This window comes from Pelodiscus sinensis, chromosome 1, assembly GCF_052426305.1.
Source record: "Pelodiscus sinensis isolate ZL-2025 chromosome 1, ASM5242630v1, whole genome shotgun sequence".
Lineage (NCBI taxonomy): Eukaryota > Metazoa > Chordata > Testudines > Trionychidae > Pelodiscus > Pelodiscus sinensis.
In genome coordinates this window covers 229,073,487-229,093,562 of record NC_143052.1, presented here as the reverse complement: position 1 = coordinate 229,093,562, position 20,076 = coordinate 229,073,487, and the positions used below count along the sequence as shown (strand labels likewise).

Here is a 20,076-nt window from a genome sequence, read left to right as displayed (position 1 = left end):
CCGTCCCCAGGCCCTGATTAGCCTGGGGTTGGTGAAACAGCAGGGCATCCATGGGCCAGATCAACCAGCTTGGCAAGACCCTTTTGCCCACCCCTGAACTAAGAACTCACACTATTTGTCTATAACCATTGGGATATACTACCTCGCATGGGCAACTTTCCTCTGTAGGAGGGGATAATATTCTGTGCGCTCTCACCACTGAGAACACACAAAGAAAATAGCCCCAAATTTGAATGTAAGTAATTCAACCTATATCATGTTTGATTTACAGACAAATTAGGTAAAAACGCACTCCTTTCTAATAACAGACAATATTTAAATGTTTTACTTTTTAAAAGAACATGATACCAGCTAGAAATGTCAGTACATTAGACAAAAATTTCCACATTATTTATTGCAGTGGAAAGTATGGACCCAAGTCTCTGTATAACTCCAGTCTCTTTGCCCAGTAAACATCGCCCCCTGGGAATTCTCCTTGCATGGTTCAGAGCTGGAAGTGAAAAGGGAGTGGCTAGAGCATTTCTATGCTCTGATTAGTCACAGCTATTGAAAAGGCCACATGGAGCCATAAGTTGCAGCAGCCCTGAGGCTTTTCTACTTTACACAAGTGGCCCTTCCAGTCCCTGGCTAGCCCAAGCATGGGGAAACCATCAGGGTTGGTTTCCCATCTCAGGGTCCTGCATTGTCTATGGCTCAGCCAAAGCTGATAAATCAGACCTTATTTATCTCTTTATTTACAGTGTCATGGTTCCATCATTGTAAAGTGGTCTCACATGCAAAGCTGTGGGTTTCATTTGAGTGCAGCAAGAAGCATCATATACCTCCTTCCTGGGAACTGAAGCTCATTTAGGAGATAAATTGAGATGACAAAAAATGGCATGATTTAAATATTAGTGATCAAGAAGGAACAGGGGAAGTGAAAGGGAGAGAGAAGGAATCCAGCTTCTTTTATTACAGCCATCTTAGTACTTCAACAACAGGTAGCATTATTACATATTCCCTTTCCACTTTAAAGCTCTTGTAATTTCCTTCCTCATGTCGGGGTGATTTTATTCATTGTTTCCTTGCAGCAATGATTGATGTTCTGAGCTGCTAATCTCTCTGAGTGATAACTATTTTCATGTAAGTCCATGAGTCTATGACACAAGCTGCTCGGCCAGGGCTACTGCTGACTACTTATTTTGTGCCTCATTTACATTTCAATCTTGGCCTCATGAATGTAAAACCCAGGCTGCAAATTAATAACAGGAAGAATATTAGACCGCTCAAGAGTTGGGGAACAATGCAAATCCACCCGAGCGCAAGGCTATACCATTGTGTTCCGAGAGGGACTCATTTATTGGGCGGTGGTGAATGACATTACAGAGAATGGCATATCCAGAGTGACACAAATTTATTTCTGTCCCCAGTGCTCCAGTATATTTTCATAGAATCAGGGGGCTATTTGTCTAGGGACAATTTAGTTTCCATGAAAAATTTAAATGGTTTCTGTGGAGATAGTGGAGTGAAATTTAATTTGTTTCTCATTTACTACAGCAGGTATGAAAAGGAGAAAAATTGGATGTCTGATGGCCTGAAATTGGTGCTGTCCCTCCACACTATCCCCAAAAGGCCTGTGGGCCTATATCATAGAGATTGAGCAAGACTACCCGATCCCTCCCCCGTAGAGAATGGTAACCTTAAACCAACTTACAGAAAACCTTTGGGGAGGCTGCCAATCACCCTGAAAACAACATTTCCATCGATCCCCTGTCTGTGTGATTTATGGCTTCATTTTACGGTAATTGAGAATTAGTGAGAAGATTAGCAAGGCTCAACACTTCACCTTGATATGCACACTAAGCACCGTAATTTGTCACTGAGGGATGTTGGACACTTTTTTAGTTACGCGAGGTTCCCATCTAATTGAATTTGGGGATAACATAGAAATTAATTTGACACGGGAAAATTTTGAATCCAGCCATCTCTTCTATTGTAATGCACAATACTGGGCTGCATGCCGGGGCAGCAATATTGATCCTGATCACTTTCAATTGTGGCCAGCTGAAGGATGGAATACACTAAATCTTATTTAAGCTCCTATGAAAGCAGTTCATCTGCAGCAATCTGTGGCAGATAAAGAATATTACCTTTCATTTTGTCTGACTGCATCACGATGAAGTTTTGAAAATTTACTTCTTGCAGCAAATATACCAAATGTCCAAAGTCAACAGTTACAATTCAATTACAGGCCAGCTCTTGTGGGCTGTTTACAGGGCAATTTGCTACTTAGGCAGCAAATGAAAATACTAACTATACCCACCATGCATAGAGAAGTTACCGCACACGGAGACACCCTGAGGAATGGGGAAGAGTAAGATTCCAAAGTTTCCTATAATAGAAAGGACTGGATTTTGGATTATTTTCTTTCTATCCTAAATTGTTTCAAATGCAGTCATTTCTTGGGAATGCACGTTGTGGAACCATATCACAGGAAGTTTATTAATTGCTTTCCAGGAGGGATAGCTCAGTGGTTTGAGGATTGGCCTGCTAAACTTAGGGGTGTGAGTTCAATCCTTGAGGGGGACATTTAGGGTTCTGGGGCAAATCTGTCAGGGATATGTGTAGAAATCTTTTCATATTTAGCTAGAAGCCATTCTGTATAACAAAAGCCATTTCAGTTTCTTGTGTCTGCACGTATACTAAAGGGAGTCAACTGGCCTTCACTGAGGTGGGGAGAGGCCAAAAGGATGCACTGTTGAAATGTTAATAAACTATTTTAAGCTAAAGTTCGAACTCCCTCTAAATCTGTTTCTGTGCTGATAACAATTTCTCTTTAAAGTTTGTTTTGATGAAATGCCCTGGCATCCGACTTGCTTGGTTAAGGGTATAAAATATTAGGATTGATTGTGTTGAGCAGCCTTACTGGGCCCAGCTCTGCTGGGACCACGTTTGGCTCACTTTGCTTTACTAATCAATAAAGCTGTCTGTTTAGCCGCCTAAAACCGAGTGAAGCCTTTGCTTCAACAGATGGTACTGGGTCCTACCATGAGGGCAGGGGACTGGACTCAATGACCTCTCAAGGTCCTTTCCAGTTCTATGAGATAGGTATATCTCCATAACATCAGTGGCATAGAGATCCAGTGCTTTGTAGGGAACATTCACATCTGAAAGTGACACCAACTGGACAAATTAATGCCCTTAATAACCCTAATTTAAGAAGTATAGGTTGGACCTACCTTCTCCAGCACCCTCGGGACCTGACTGGTCCTGGATGAAGGAATTTGCTGGAAATGGGAGGTTCTCTGACAGTAGCGCCTCCGTCTGCTGCCCCTACGGCCCAGCTCTGCTGTTTGCTGGTCAGCTCCAATACCCTGGCTCTGCTGCCAGCTGAGTGGCTGCTGTGGTCTGCGTCCATTGCCAGACAGCAGATAACCCCGATCATACTCTGCTCAGGCTGCTGTGGCCCTGCTGCTAGCAGAATTGCAGGGTTGCACCAGGCTCCCAGCTTTTGGCCCTCCTACTTAGGGGCTCTCACATCCAGGAACATCTATGGTCATGTCAGATCACGGATATTGCTGGATCAGAGAATCCCAGGTTTGGGAGGTGCACCCTGTACCTTACTATGCAACTAACCAACCCTACAGCTAACCCCACAGATCTGAGTGGATTGCTCAGATGGGTTATCTCCCAAAGTGCCACCCAATGTGAATAAAGGAGGCAGACTTAGGCCAATTGATTTGTGGGTAGGCGGGTAGGCAGGTATTTACTGTACTGTGTGGCTTTTTTGTTATTGTTGTAGTTAAGTTCTATTTTAGTTATAGTTGACACAAGAGCCCTTGGAATAAAATATATTATTCATTGTTATGATTACAGTGATGTATTTTAATCCAACCATCAATGACTGGCAGCCTTCCCAAAAATCTTATGTGAAAGAGTTCAAAGTTATTTATTCACCAGAGGTCAGCTCTATTGCTCACTCCTATTTAATATATACATACACAAACATACAGAATGTGGAGATTCCTCAGTGCACAAGAAGTTGTCAGTTGCTTTAATCTGAAATTCTCAGGATGTAACTATGCAATTTAGCATATTTGTTATCAATGTTCTGAAAATTGCCCCCCCTCCAACCTGTGAATTCACAAGTAATAAATGCAAATGACAATTGTTATCAGCATTGAAGACATCAGAGCTCGTGTAGATGCTCACATGAATATTATTGTGAGTCACATGAATATTACTGTGATGTTGCTGCAGGAATGAAGATGATAAGATGTTGCATGTGAGCTCAAACTGGCAGAAATGCCATGTTGGTATTTATTGATTTTATCACAAGAAAAACTCTTCCTAGTAGTAATATAATTTGATATATCTTATTAGCACTATGCATAATGCATATACAAGTCTCTTATCACATTTATGGGGTCTGTTTTCACTAATGTGATACAAAAAGGGGGTTAACACGACAGGGATGTCACTAATACAATAAGCCTAAAAGAGTTTCGATCATATTAAAAGATCTGCTATCATATTGGCATACCTTCTGGACTGTGTTAGCAAAATAGCGCTCTGTAATACAATGAGAAACATATTAACATAATAAGAAACGTACTAATACAATTAACTATTCATGTCATATTAATTGTCCAAGTTCTGGCACCTACCAAAAATGTGAACAAGATTTTTTTCTCCATTGTCAAGTGCTAAAGAAAAAACAAAATGTAGCAGAACTAAAGAGTCCTCTTTCCTCCACCACAATTAATTTTGCTTTAATACAAAACTTAGTTGATTACAGGAGCCATAACAGTTTAGATGGTGATCCCATTAGAATTTAGGCTTCAGTAACAGGCTGATATATTATTTGGTGATCAGTTACCATCTGATCACCAAGGAAAACAACAGTGAGCTACAGGAGGTGGTGTTGCTTATTCAAGAGATGGTTCTTTTTATGTCTAAGTGACAAGGAACCAAATAACACTGTGCTTTGGAAATGGTATGGTGGACAGGTCTTAAACCTGAGTCTACAGGGTGTATAACACAGCTACACTTCATCCCTCCAGCTAGCAGCCTCCTTGGTAATGCTTGCTTATGTGGCCTCTAAAACCAAGCCCTGTTGTAATGCTCTGCCCGTACAGTCCTCTTGGTAGAGACCGAGAACAGCTGATTAGACTGTTGTCCCTACTTAGGTCAACAGCAGGAATAGGAAGCTGTCTGAGCAATTGGGCTCTACTTTGTTTTGCACTGTGCGCCGTATGCTTCCTGCTTCTGCTCCCCTGGTTTGATTTCCTGGCATCCTTATCCCAAACAGGGGCCTGCAATACCACTGCCCAATAGTTTGACAGGAACTGCTAGCTATCTGATGCTTCATGAACCAATGCCACCTTCAGTGTCTGATGCAGCACCAAGTCTGTGCATCTTGCCCAGTCAAGGTGGCCCTGGCAATGAGCCAGCTGACAAGAAATGTTAGACCGGGCCTCCCCCTTGCTGGAAGGCAGTAGACAGGTGCATCCTGGACTGGCATGTTTTTCTTTAATCAATGTCCACCACCATTAATGATCCGCAATGGGTGTGAACAGCAAGCCAATGCTCTCCTTAGGGGACTCTGGGAGGAGCAAGGCACACTGATGCTCTTCTAACAGCTCACACTGGATACAGAGTGGAGTGAGTGGAGTCGCAGTTCCAAGGGAGCTTATAGAAAGAAATCAAAGACGAAGTGGCCCATATTGAAATGCCAGTGGGCCTACATGCTTTTATGGACCTCACCATCTGTATAGATAATCACCCATGAGAATGAAAAGAGGAGCGGGGAGGTTTCTTGCAGCCATCCTTACTGTGTACCATGATCCCAGCTGCTGAGTCACTGGCCAAACCCAGGCAAGCCTACCTTACTCACCAGCAATCACACGTAAAGGTAAGGAATGGTGCTGCCAGTGCACCTGTGCTTCTACTGCTCAGGCCCTACAGTTCCCTCTGTTACTCAAAATCATCCTTGACACAATTAAAACTATTGACAGTTCCCCACTGTCTTCTGGTCCATTTGCAAAGGAGACTGTCCACTAGGAGGATGTTATTCAGTGCCACAGAGAAATAATGATCCATTCTCCCTGTTTTCTTCTGATCCAGGGAATGTCTTGGCCGACCCTTCATGACCCCTCATTCATTGGGGGGGGGAACAGAAAATCACCTTCTCATCAGACCTCAGCTGACAGCATGGCCAGGGATCAGTGAATATTGCACTCAGACCCAGGGAGGCTCCAAATGGGTAGGTGCCCACATTGTAACGCATATTAAGGGAACAGTGGAACTTCCCCCAAGTTCCACAACTACACTGAGACCTTTGGGAAGAAGAATGCAGAAAACGTTTCCCCACACTTGGACTTCAATGGCCTCATAGAACTTCAGCTAGGGGTGAAGATAGCACTAGAACGATATACATAGTGACAGAGCCTGAAATGGCAGTGAAGTGAGAATATTTCTGAACCAATCTGGCCGTGAGGCTCATCTGCAAGTTGACTTCACCAGCTGACACCTTGGTCTTTTTAATAAATAAGGATAGCAGCCTCTGCCTATGTGTCAATTACCAAGCCTTGAATCAGATAACAATTTGGAACCATTACCCTGATTCCTAAGCTATTGGACCATGTGGGTAGACGCCTGCATATTTCCAAAACTGGATCTTTGGGGAGCTTATAATGTTATTTGTATTAAAGAAAGTGATGAGATCCACTAACATACGCTTTGGATATTTACTTATGCCATTCAGACTCACTAATGTTTCAGCAACCTTCCAGCATTTCATAATTGATGTACTAGAAGATTTACTGGCCCAGTTCACCATAGCGTATTTGATGATATAGTAATATTTTCAGATGATCTGGACCAATACTCTACTCCTTTGCACAGTCCTGGAGACTCTAAAACAATGCAGTCTATATGCTAAACTAGAAAAATGAGCATTTGATCTGATCTCAGCAGAATTCCTGGGTTTCATCCAATCCTCAGACAGCGTCAAGATGGATCAGTGAAAAATCTAAGCTGTCCATGACTGGGAAGCCCCCCACAATGTACCTTAAATGTTTTTTAGGCTTTGTGAACTTCTACTGAAGGTACATTTGAAATATTTTGAAGCAAGCTGAGACTCTCACTGACGTACTCGAAAAAACAAAAAAGCAAAATTACATTGGTCACTGAAGGCCCAAGGAACATCTGAGCAATTGACGCTAGCCTTCACCAGTGCTCCAGTACTGGCCCATGCTCACACGGTGCAAACTTTTGTTGTAGAGGCTGATGCCATCGATAGAATGGTGAGTTGGGCAATCCTCCCCCACAGGCATGGACCCAAGCAAAGACTGCAACCCATTGTCTACTACTTAAGGAATCTTACATCTTCTGAGCGAAACCATGAGATCCTGGGCAAGGACCTCCTGGCAAATCAAACTCCTGCATCCCTCACTTAATGTCCTGGCATGCTGATTGGTCATGACTCCTGGCATGTGATTCATGGCGCTGACCTCCAGTTTCTCACCTGATTCTGACTGCCTGGTATTGTGACCTATCTGACTCTGGACACATGACTGAACTCTAATTCTGACCAGAAGGTCAGGCTGCCCATAATCCAGCTGTCCATAATCAGGCAGATGCAGACTTTCAGATGCGGTTTTAAAAGTCTGATTACTTGAAGTCTTTAAAGTTCCCACTTCACTTTTTGTAAAAGGAGGGGGCATCCTTCCTGGTAATCAGCCCAAATTTCAATATGAGAAATAATTACATTCTGCCAACCAAAATTCCCCTGCCAGCCACATTAACTAGATATATGTGAAAGTATTCATCTTCTCTCTCTATTCCTACACTGTAAGGCTGCTGGCAAGTCAGAGTTGACTGCTTTCAAGTGGAGGATAAAATGAAGTAAGAAGTTAGCATGTATTGGAATATCTCTTCAGTTCTATATGATTTCTTATAACACACTCCTCTTTGTAGTTTCTGTGTACATTCCAACAGAAGCACATAGGGTATGTCTACACTAGCCACCCTAGTTCGAACTAGGGTGGCTAATGTAGGCATTCGAACTTGCAAATGAAGCCCGGGATTTAAATATCCTGGGCTTCATTTGCATATTCCCAGGTGCTGCCATTTTTAAATGCCCCATAGTTCGAACTACCTGCCAGTAGCTACATGCGGCACGGACTAGGTAGTTTGAATTAAAGCTCCTAATTCGAACTACCGTTAAACCCTGTGCAGGAGGAATAATGGTAGTTCGAATTAGGAGCTTTAATTCGAACTACCTAGTCCATGTTGCGTGTAGCCACAGGCAGGTAGTTTGAACTACCGGGCATTTAAAAATGGCGGCACCCGGGAACATGCAAATGAAGCCTGGGATATTTAAATCCTGGGCTTCATTTGCAAGTTCGAATGTCTACACTAGCCACCCTAGTTCAAACTAGGGTGGCAGTGTAGACATACCCATTCTGAGTAAGACCATAGGTCCATCCAGCCCAAGTATCCTGTCTTCTGATAGTGACCAATGCCAGGTGCCCCAGAGGGAATGAACAGAACAGGTAATCATCAAGCAATACCTCCCCTGTCACCCATTCCCAGCTTCTGGCAAACAGTAGTACTTTGAACAATGTGAATAACATCTACCTCATGTTTGTTTTCTCCTCTTATCCCCTGAGGTAGATAAGTATGCTATGGAGTGTTTTGCAAAAATTCAAAGCAGGGGGCATGACAATATCATTCAAGGTAAGAGCAGAGTGAGCCAACAGAGAGCAGATCTCACTCTGGTGAGTGGTAAGCACAAGACAAAATATGATAGTACCCAGTATCTGTTGGCTACGTCTACACTGGCCCCTTTTCCGGAAGGGGCATGTTAATTTCAGAAGCCGTAATAGGGAAATCCGCGGGGGATTTAAATATCCCCCGCGGCATTTAAATAAAAATGTCCGCCGCTTTTTTCCGGCTTTTAAAAAAGCCGGAAAAGAGCGTCTACACTGGCCCCGATCCTCCGGAAAAAAAGCCTTTTTCTGGAGGATCTTATTCCTACTTCAAAGTAAGAATAAGATCCTCCGGAAAAGGGCTTTTTTTCCGGAGGATCGGGGCCAGTGTAGACGCTCTTTTCCGGCTTTTCTAAAAGCCGGAAAAAAGCGGCGGACATTTTTATTTAAATGCCGCGGGGGATATTTAAATCCCCCGCGGATTTCCCTATTACGGCTTCTGAAATTAACATGCCCCTTCCAGAAAAGGGGCCAGTGTAGACGTAGCCCAATAGTATAGAGAGCAACAAATTAAAGGAAATGGACAGAAGGCTGCCAGACTTCCAGTAGCAAACTCCCCAATAGCTGGAGACAAGACACTAGATGGGGAGGGCTTTGAGTTACTACAGAGAATTATTACCCAGAGGTCTGGCTGGTGGAGCTTACTGAAATGCCCCAGGTTCAACTGATCACAATATTGGAGGGCAGGAAGGAATTTTACCTCAGGTCAGCTTGGTAGAGACCCAGAGACCCTGGTTTGGGGGTTATTTTTAGCCTTCCTCAATTCCACAATCCAAATACAGGGAAGATCTGGAACTAAAATTCATTCACAAGTTTAATTCTCATGCCAATGGTTTGAATCAAGATACTGTATGTCTGGGACATTATCAACCTACCAAACAATGAAGGTGCCAATGATTGTGTAGATTCTGGTTTTAGTACTCTTTCTCTCTGAATGCTAACTAATGGTCCTTATCTGCTTCCTTCAACTATCCAGTCTTCAGGTGTTTATAGATTATCAGTTTTGCTTGTTACATACCAGCTCGATTTTTCTTTTGATATTTATATGCCCACTGCCTCTTTTTGTTCTCTCCCCCCTCCCATTTTTTCCTCTCCGCCCTCTTTCTTTCCTATTTAATTTTGGTTCTGGACACGCAACATTCTGGTCATCTGAAGAAGTGGGCTGTGCCCACGAAAGCTCATGATACCATCTACATGTTTTGTTAGTCTTTAAAGTGCTACCAGACTATTTGTTGTTTTTCTATTAGTCAAGATAAGTCTGCAATATCAGACCAAAGGAATGGGTTAGAAATGATTTTAGCTTTTGCATTAAAAATGCAAGCCCAAGATGAGTGAAATGCAAAGATAAAAAGCAACATAGATGGGGAAAATTTGCACAATCCAAAGTGTTGTCACTTTTTATGAACAATAAATAATGTGTCTATGACAAGATATATGTTATCTTGACTATAAACTTGTTCTCCTTGTGCTGGAAGGGCTGAGTAAGTCTGTATCTCTTGAGCTGCTGAGTCTCTACCGCATTATCCTCCTGTGATAGGCAAGGCAGATGAGCAGATGTGGACATATGAGTGACCTACAACAGCTGGGGAGACATTGATTCCAAAGACTTCTGCTTTTCCATGCTTTTCCCAGCGTTGCTGCACTTAAAAGACACCTGTCAGACCTGGATTTCCATAAGCATTGCACTTATGTGGTGCAAGAAAGCCATTAAGGGGGATTAACTGCTGCTCTGTGCAGCAAATAATTTATGGATGCTTAGAGAACAGGAAGAAACATGCTGTGCATTGCGGCCGCTGGCCTGACTTGCTACTCGATCTTCTGTCAAATGGTTCTGGATTCCATGGTAGTGGTTAGAAGGAGCGAGAAATGGCTATACAGCAGTGCACAGTGAATCTACTGCATAGTCTCCTTTCTCTTCTTTGTGCCCCCCCCCCCACACCTTCTATTGTGGAATCTGGGGGCACTTAGTTCTCCTTTGTGTTGTGTAAGCAAGGGAAGGTGGGGGAAGAACTACGGCCTATTGTCACAATAAAGAGTCTTACATTTAAAATGTATGGATAACAGATGTCAGTGTTTTCAATATTTTGGATGAAGACAGCATAGAAACATATTGCACATGTTACACTTGTAATAGGTGTTCTGTTTCAGATCCACACATAAATGAAAGAAACCTGAAGTCTATAAAAAATGAAACCTGTATCTTTAAGACACCTCCTAATCCTCTCCAGTTTCAGACCCAGGTGCTGCTGCTTTGTCTCCTTTCATCTTCCACCCTGAGGTGCTGTTCAGTGACTATAAAACAAGCATGTGCCTGGCTGGATGGTGGCGGAGGGGGATGGGGCAGAGCATCAGGAGAAAGCGTAACTGAGAGACTGATAGAGACATCCTGACAGCTGCAATGGGTCATCGATAGATCCATCATGCCAGTAATTTGCAACAAATTTAACATATATCACTTTAGTCAGGCCACGCTGTATCTGTCTTGTCAGGGCATCAGAGTGAATAACACTTAAATCGGGTGTCACTGCTGACCTTTCTGACCCTTGGATTGACACTGCTGTTTGAGCTTGGCCTAGCTGGCAGCAGATGTGGAGAAGATTAGTACAAAAGGGAGGACAGAGCATAACAATAAAGCTTAACCACGCAAACAAATGGGATCTCTGGATTCCTCCCCCCTCCCCATCCTTATTGCTTTGCCTGACGAGAGGTTTTACTAATACTTAAAGTGGCTTCCAATAGGATTCTTTCAGAACATTTAATTATTTGTATATGAAAAACGATTAATTCTAATGATAAATATAAAATTAATTGGGATTTAGTGCCCAATAATTAAAGTTCTCTAGTTCAGTATTTCTTAAGCAGAGGGTCCCAACCCACAAGCGTATTTGGGAAGGTTCTGTGGGTCCACATGTCTCGGGTAGAACTAACCTGTGACTGTGTCCCAACCAAGGCACCTGCTCCACATGTTGTGATGTGGCATACAGGGTTGCATGATGTTGCAACCCCATGCACCAAATTGCAAAATCACTCTCATAAATGTGGTCATCCCACTCCTCTATTTGCATGTTGGAGGGGCAGATAGGCCAAACATGAACAGTGCTGTATATTGGGGACAGCTCTCTGGGAAAGTAATTGTTGCTATGAGGTGAATGTCGGGTCGGTTCACTCTTCAACATCCCCCCTCTCTCCTGGTGTCTCCTTTGCTTCAGGCTAGGAGTGGAGTTGTCATGCAAGGGTGGAAGGGTACATATATCCAATGGTGAGTTGCAAAAAAAGACACAGTGCAGTTGGTGGGTTGCCTTAGTAAAAAGTTCAGGGACCAGTGTTCTAGTTACCCTTAAAAGAGCAAGCACGGGTTTCAATCTAAACATCCCCTCTATGGTGCCTGAATGAGAATACACACTCTTTGGTTTGAATATGGTCATGCCCCATCTTGGCCTCACTCTTGAGGCTGTCAAAAAGGGAGTCAAGTGATCCAGTGGTGAAGAGAGAAGGTGGTCTTATGGTTAAGGCATGTAGGCCCATTGATGGGGTGGAAGCCCAAGGGGACAATTGCCCCGAGACCTGGCAATTCAAAGGATCCCAGGGCTCCTGGCTGCCACCCCTGCTACTGCAACAGCAACTGGAGCTCCAGGCACTGTGCACTCCGTGCAGCTCTGAGGCACCAAAGGTGTGCTATGCTTTAGGAGGCACTGAAGACTCTGTGTATGTGTGGAGGGGGTGGGGCTGGCATGATATGCTTCTGCCTCGTGAGTCTATATCTATACTGCCTTTTTTTTCAGCAGAATATATGCAAATCATGCTCTCATTTGCATATCTTCTGCTGATCCTTTTTGCGGAACAGGTTTTGCCACTAAAAAGCCCCGTGGAGATGGGCCCATTTGTTGGAAAAAAACCCTTTTGCACAAGATCCCTTATTCCTCAAAAAATGAGGTTTCCAGGACCTTGCGAAAAAGGGTTTTTTTTTTTCCGACAAATGGCCCTGTCTACACAGGGCTTTTTAGTGGCAAAACCTCTTCCGCAAACAGGATTGGCAGAAGAAATGCAAATAAGAGCATGATTTGTATATTTTCTGCTGAAAAAACTCAGCAGTGTAAACATAGCCTCAGTCCAGTCCCTTCTTCCTTTCGTGACTGGAGTTCTAAAATTATTCAGTGCGCATTTGAGATTGGACCCTGAATTAGGTTTCTTTTTTTTTCATGTAATGATGCACTCTTTAAAGAACACTTGATTATAGCTTGATTTTCAAATTTTTCTTGATTTTTTGGCTCCTAAATGTGGGATTGGAAAGACATTCATTTTCACTTACAGGGAAAAAGAAAAAGATGTTCCCTCTGAGCCAGTAATTGAAATGTAAAACATTCATATACATTTGTTTTTTGGTCATCCTGCTTGATGCTCTCATGGCTGAAGTGCTTGATAGTGTCACTAAATATCCCTGAACTGGCTGAGTAGGAAGTTCTTTGGCTGTTTAACATGTTCCAAGCAGTTCACATCTCCACAGGATTTCGAAGTAGGGAAAAACCACAAGTAATAGAAATAACAGAAGAATCAGAAAAAGTATGAAAATTTACTACCTTATGTAAGAGAAGACTGCTGTTTTCTGGGCTGCAGTGCAGATCAGTGAGGGGTTGTGTCATCACCTGCCATGCAATCCTGGGTGCAGAGATAACTGGTGCCTGTGGGGGAAAAGAGAACAAAATGGGGCCACCCCAGGAGGAGGGAGAGGCATGGGAGTACCCTATTTAGCAATCAACATTTTGGTAGGAGTTTATTTTGGGGTGGAGGTGGGGAGGGGGTTGTCAGTGCTACCATGAGTTACTTGTGTTGAGTGCATTACAATAATTTGCTTTTGTAGCTCCCAACCTGGGCCTCTCACAAAAAGCCAAACAGCATGCAGGTCAGACCTTAAGAGTCTTTGTATACTTTCAGCTCCATAGCTCCAACCCATTGGCAATGCTCCAGCCACATTCTGGCTTTTACCACCTCGAATCCCTACTTGTGGGGTGACCCAACACACTCCCAATCTCAGTTTTCCCCCAAAACATGAATTCTACACCGAACAGACTTCTCCTGAGCAGTTCGGTGGCCCCAGTAGCCAACAGTTTGCTACTTTAACAGGATTTACCAAACACTTGTTTCATATTATCTCATCAGATTGTATCCTTCTTCAGAGTACAGAGCTGAAGCCTGCATTCAAAAGGCTACCCCCAACTCCTACTGAAATCAATGTGAATTTTTTTCTTGGGTTTAATTGGAGTTGGACTGACTCTCCAAGGAAGAAAGTTTGATCACCACAACTGTTCCATGCAATATGTATTGATGGTAATTATGGAATTCACAGTATTGTCTAAAAGATAAACACACCAGAACACTCGCCTTTGTTAAGTTTTCATTGATAACAGCATATACTGGTCTAATTCTCCACTCTGTTACAACTCCCTGTGATACTCAAAAGGCCCAAAAGGGCTGTAAATTGCCATAAATCTATGACTGAAATGGAGTCCCTCTGTCAAAACTCCCCTAAGCATAGGACCTGGCCTATGGGCAGCACTGGAGGTATGTAAGGGGAGGAACGGGACATTTTGGGAATCAGGATCTGTGAGGAGAGGGGATGGCACATGTTAGAACAGCCAGGCAGTGGCTCTAAGTCATGTTGGAGCTGGGGCCAGTCATGAGAGTCAGGGAATTTCAGAGAAGGTAGCTCATTGATTTGTGCATGTATATCTGCTCACTTCAGTATTAATCCTACCCTTTCCAAAAATTAATTTCCTTAACCATGACCAATTTCATTCCACTTTGAATCCTATCTCCACCCTCACTTTAGTAATTAATTTTGACCAAAAAAGGAAAGCAATGTGTTTGACAGAGGAAATTTGACACAGCATTTAGCAGTTTTTGTTTGTGTCGCCAATATACTTCTGTTGCTTAGAGACAAGATGTTTATCACATTAATTTTTGAATGCTGCATGCTTTTGAGCATATCACAGGGTCTTCACTTGGGAAGTTAGAAGTATTTTAATTAGAGCCAGTTGGAAAATAATATTTTTCCCATGAATACAATTTGACCTATTTCAGCAAAAAATCAGAAACCTGAAAAGTGATGTCCAAAATCCAAGCACTTTTGTCTGACACCCAAAGTTTCAGATTCAGAAATCGTACCGTAGTGCCCCACAAGAATTGCAGTTTTGTTGCCTTAGGCATAATTTCTCTTCTGTGGACCAGACACTTTGGCTGAACATCTTCCATGATGTACTATGATCTCCCCTCTTGAAGATTTACTACAATGAACCAAGGGAACTCAGGGTGCATTCCGGGAGATGTATCTAGCTGGCAACCCATCCCTAAAAGGAAAATGGGGTTATATAGTACCTGAACTACAATTTCCATGAGGTACCACAGCATCTTAATGTTTTTCTGTTTTTAAAGGAAAACTTTTTTCTGTTTTTGAAGGAAAACGTTCTGTCAAAAGCTAGCAGTTTTTGTGTAAAAAAATCATTTTGTTGAAAGTCCATTTTTGTCAAAAAAAAGTTTAATTGGAAAATTTTCAACCAACCCTAATTTTAATGACAATGTTTAAATGGAAATTCTGGATAAGAAAAAAATCCCACTGAAGTAAAAATGGATTTGAGAACTGAGTCTGTTAACTACAAAGTCTAGGACAGAATTTGAGTGTGTACATGGGGGAAAGGTTCTCTCAATATAGAAATACATTTAAACTTACTTTTTAAAATTCTTCTCCCATTCCCTTCATCTGTTAGTATTTATTACTTGGTTCACCCAGGGTATCTGGGAAGGAAACAGTCATGACAGATTGCCAGCACGCTTCTGGTAATCATGATGCTACATTCTGCTGGGATACTTTCACATGACCAGACATTATCAAAAGGATTTCATGTAGTCAGTGGAAAGGTTGTTATTGGGATCAATGGATCAGGCCAGCTCTCTGTTCCTTCCCTAGGGTGGTAAACTCAGAATGGACTGCTACAAATATATATATATATAACCATAGACTACCCTTTTGTTAATATAGAAACACAGATTTGTTTCTTTCAGCTATGCAAACTATTGCATATTTTGTAAAACACAACTCTTTTTGGTTGTTTCTATTTTCAACATTAAACCATCTTTTGCCACCTACATCTAAAACATTTTCTTAAGATACACCATTTCTGTTTCTTGGACTGCTCTTTTAAGCTTCTGTAAGTACACATTTGTATTTCTGTTTGTTAGCTGTACTTCAGTGTTACTCTTTTACATTTCAAACTGTTATATTTTTATTTAAAAATGTTTAGAAACACAAATATGAATAATGTGTCCGAGTGAAGGTGTCACAACTAGTGGCTGTTCATAGCATTTGTTTATACTTTACTGTTATGGTGACAATAAAAGTAGGAATACAAACAACCCAGTTTGGTCCAGTTTTATGCAGCTGCTAAACACAATACTAAATGGTGCTGATAGAGAAAAACTTCTAAGTTTCTAAAGTCTAATTAGTTAAGACTTTAAGTTTTAGATTGTAAGCTTTGAGATTTTAAGTTGCTAAGTTTCTCTCACTTATATTGACTATATCTAAATTAAAAAAAAACAATAATGTTGTTTTGCACCTTTTCCCAAATAATACATTTTATTAGGTACATCAGGTGCTAGTGTAACAAAAGTAATATAGTACTGTGGATACATTGCAAACAGTGTCTTATCGTATCAGACAAAGAGTACCTTTTACAAACCCCATGTCTCTAATTTCATTTTAGAAAATTAGATACTCGGAATTTTGCATAAGATAACTGTATTACTGGGATGCAATTTGGCCCAGGTTTCTAGCTTTAGTGCATGTGGCTTCTTAATAAAAAGTGTCAGTTAAAATGAAAATACAGCTTGGGTAATTAAATTTAATTGGATCTTGTCACTTTAAATCCTCTTAGTTTTCGAGTGTTTCTACAGAATTGCAGCTTCTGGTTTGCTAATTTCTTTATTGCAAGCTGTGCGCTTGAACCTGACTGTCCTATAATAAAGTGGGACCTTGTTTTTGGAAAGGACTTTGAACCATGACTATAATAACAAACAAAAAAGGGGAAGGCTAATCTATTGGCAAAACAAAACAAAAAAATGAATTATTTCCTTTATTTCCCACACATGCACTTAGGGAATAAAGTAGTGCTTGTGTTTATTAACTCTGTAACTCATCTGCTAATTTAGTACATGTTACCGTTTTGTGCAAGCTCTCACGAATACTACAGTATGATGTGGTGCCAGTGAGAGGCAGCAGCAGCAATTATCTTTTTTATGTATCTGAAATGTTTGGGCAAGCAGTTGGGATCATGCAAATTGAAGTATTCATACGTAGGTCAAGCAGGTTGCAGGCAGCCACAATGCAAATGATGTGCACTGCCTGCCAATAGCCACAGCTCTGATTTGGAGGGATCACCCTCTCCAGGGGTGAGAGGTAATTCAGATTCTTTATTGCATCTGCACATGCACAGCATTCAAAAGCATGACTGATTTAAGCGTAGATGCCGAAGAGGTAAAATATCAGCAGTACCAACAGGCTGATGATAAAGATGCTCAGTCTACCATAAATTGTACACATGCTAATTTTTGAAAGGTGGTTCATCAAAATCTAATGTTTATACTGCAAATTAAAACCAATTGTGAATGTATTTATACATTCAAATCTTACATATAAAAAGCATCATCATAGCATCCTCTATTATCAGATAGGTAGCAATGAAACACACACAGCTGGTTTAAGATATGAAATCTTCTTTCTCCAGTATCACAATAAATGTTCCCTTATTCTATGAAAAGCTGGATGAATATATTAGTTATATTTTATGTAGTGTTGGAAATGCAAGAATCTCAAATAGACTAGTTATAACAATATATTGGTCTATTTAATACTTCTTCAGTGCCATGATAGTAAATCATGCTTTACAGATGTATTGATGACAGGCTCCTGCTTCAAGGAGTTTACAATCCAAAGACTAGATTGTGCTCTTGCACCCAGTCCTGAGCAAGGGACTGCACACAGTTACACCATCCTGGCAGGAACCCCACAATTCCTTCCAGGTTATATAGGTTCAAGGAGTCTGAGATGTTAATGTAACTCAGTCCCTGTCCAATATTAAATTGTGTTTAACAAGGTTTGCCATTTGCAGGGATCTCAGCCTGGTTAGTACCATGGCAAACACACCATTACACATCCTATGTTAACCTTTTATAAAACTATAAGAAGAAAAAAATACAGTTAAAGCATTTGAAAGGTGAATTAAGCTTTAATTTTAACAGCATTTCTCTTTAGCAGAGGAGAGTTTTTAGAAGGAAAAGAAATTCTTCTTCGCCAGTCTCATAGATGGCAATAAAATAACTATCTTGGAGCTGAGCTGGGATTGTTGTTGTTACAGTCCAATCCCATTTCCTGAGAAGATAAACACACAAAAAGGAGCATAAAAGAACAGCAAAGATACAAGCGCAGTTTCTGCCTCTGGCATTGACTTTTCACTTGCAACCTCACTGCTGAAAAAACACAGGCTACAGCACACGGTCATATTAGCCACTCCAAGACCTGTCAGACTTGTACTAGCATACCTAGTACAAGTGATACACAGTGGTACATTGGTTAGGGCATTACTCTGAGATGCCTCTTTCTGGTCAGAGGCTACAGTACCACTGAAAACTATGAAATCTTGGCCGGTTAACAGAGACACTTTTTAAGAGAAAGAGAGAGGCAGTAAAGAGAAGAAATATGACAGGGAAGGAAAATGACACCCTGTGGGGAAAACAGTGTCACATCGCAGGTGGTTTTTGGGAATCAGTGTTCTTAAGTCAGTCAGGTACTTTTTCAAAACTTCACCCAATACATTTAACTTTATGAAAATACATTGTAAATAGCTGTCTGGATCCTCAGCCCAGCTTCATGATCCCTATATAGCCCAGCTGAAGGCCTGAGCCAGCTTCTTTAGTATCTTCTTTAGGTGCCTTAACTTGTGCCCATTGGAGTCAATGGCACAGCTTCCATAAATGTCAGAATTGCAGGATATCAATATAGCTTCTCAAACCAGAGGGAGAGCTAAACAGAGGCATTGACGGCAGCAGTCAGAGAACTGGACTCCTGTTCTCTACTGTTTTCCAGTTTTAGTAATCCATTCTGTTCCACCAGGAACTATGGTTACACATTTACAGTTTGTTGTCTCTGACACCTCTGTCTCTTTACAACACTATTGGGCTACATTTATTTTGCTAAATTTTAACTTCATAATAAAAGCAACTTGTTTTCACTTATGGAGGGTTTCAGATTTAATGCTATATTTTTATGCAGTGTCCTACATTACAAATAATGACAGTTTACAAAGATAACAATGACAAACCTTACTTGACCTTCTGATCACTAATTTAATATGGTATCTTAGGTGAAAACTTGTACAGGCTCATTGTTCAACCCTTACAAACATTGCAAAGCACTTCTCACGGAAGCAGCATTTGTGACCTCAGTGAAACTATTGAAATGTACATGAAAAACTGTTCACCAATGCAAGTAATGAGCCCACTGTCGGCCCTGTCCTGCACTGGGTATGGATGCTATGCTGTTTTATGTGTGTTTCATAAGAGGAAAATTATTCTCTTGTTTATAGTAATACATAGTATTTACATAAAACTTGCAATTCCCAAGGGTCTGATTGTGAGTGGTTCTCCTAGCCTTCATTTATTTTTGAATGAGATGCTTATTGTTATTAAATCTAGGTCTCATATTATTTATGATATATAGTATTTTTATAGGAGCTGCCTTGTAGCCCTTGCGATAATCATGTTTAAACTAGATATTTGTTATATGCCCTATTTTCATGTGCTAAAAAATTCTTCTTTTAGACTGATAGTATCCTTATTTTGTATCAACCTGGAGGTAATATATACTCATATGCATTTGTGGCCAATAAACAAAATTCCATCAACTATTTTTATATGATGAGAAGATGCAAAAGAATTATTGTCCCACTGTAAGAAAATTAAGATGTATTTTTGTTTCCGGTTAACTCACAGATTTGAAATACTTAAGTTGTCTACTCTAGTTTCCTAGTCTTCTATGAATTATAAGAGTCTAATAATAAGTTAGAAACAGACTATGATAAGTTTGGCTAATATTGGAAGCTATGATAAGGTTTATGTAGGCTATTAGGAAGGAAACTTAATGTGTAAGGGTGAACATAAGAAAATAGGAACAGCCATACTGGGTCAGAGCAAAGGTTCACGGAGCCCAGTGCTTCTTAAACTGTGTTCCGCGGTTTGTGTTTGGTGTTCCTCGGTGTTAAAAAGTTTAAGAAACACT

At 41.2% G+C, this 20,076-nt stretch overlaps 1 long non-coding RNA gene across 1 annotated transcript; it reads right to left on the bottom strand.

The window, feature by feature from the left end:
* Positions 1 to 938: 938 nt before the first annotated feature.
* LOC149525713 (uncharacterized) lies at positions 939 to 13,436 on the bottom strand. Its single transcript, XR_016348785.1, has 3 exons — positions 13,331 to 13,436; positions 4,523 to 4,551; positions 939 to 1,231 (listed from the first exon to the last, which is right to left on the bottom strand). It is a non-coding gene; the product is annotated as an uncharacterized LOC149525713 (long non-coding RNA).
* Between the last annotated feature and the right edge of the window lie 6,640 nt (positions 13,437 to 20,076).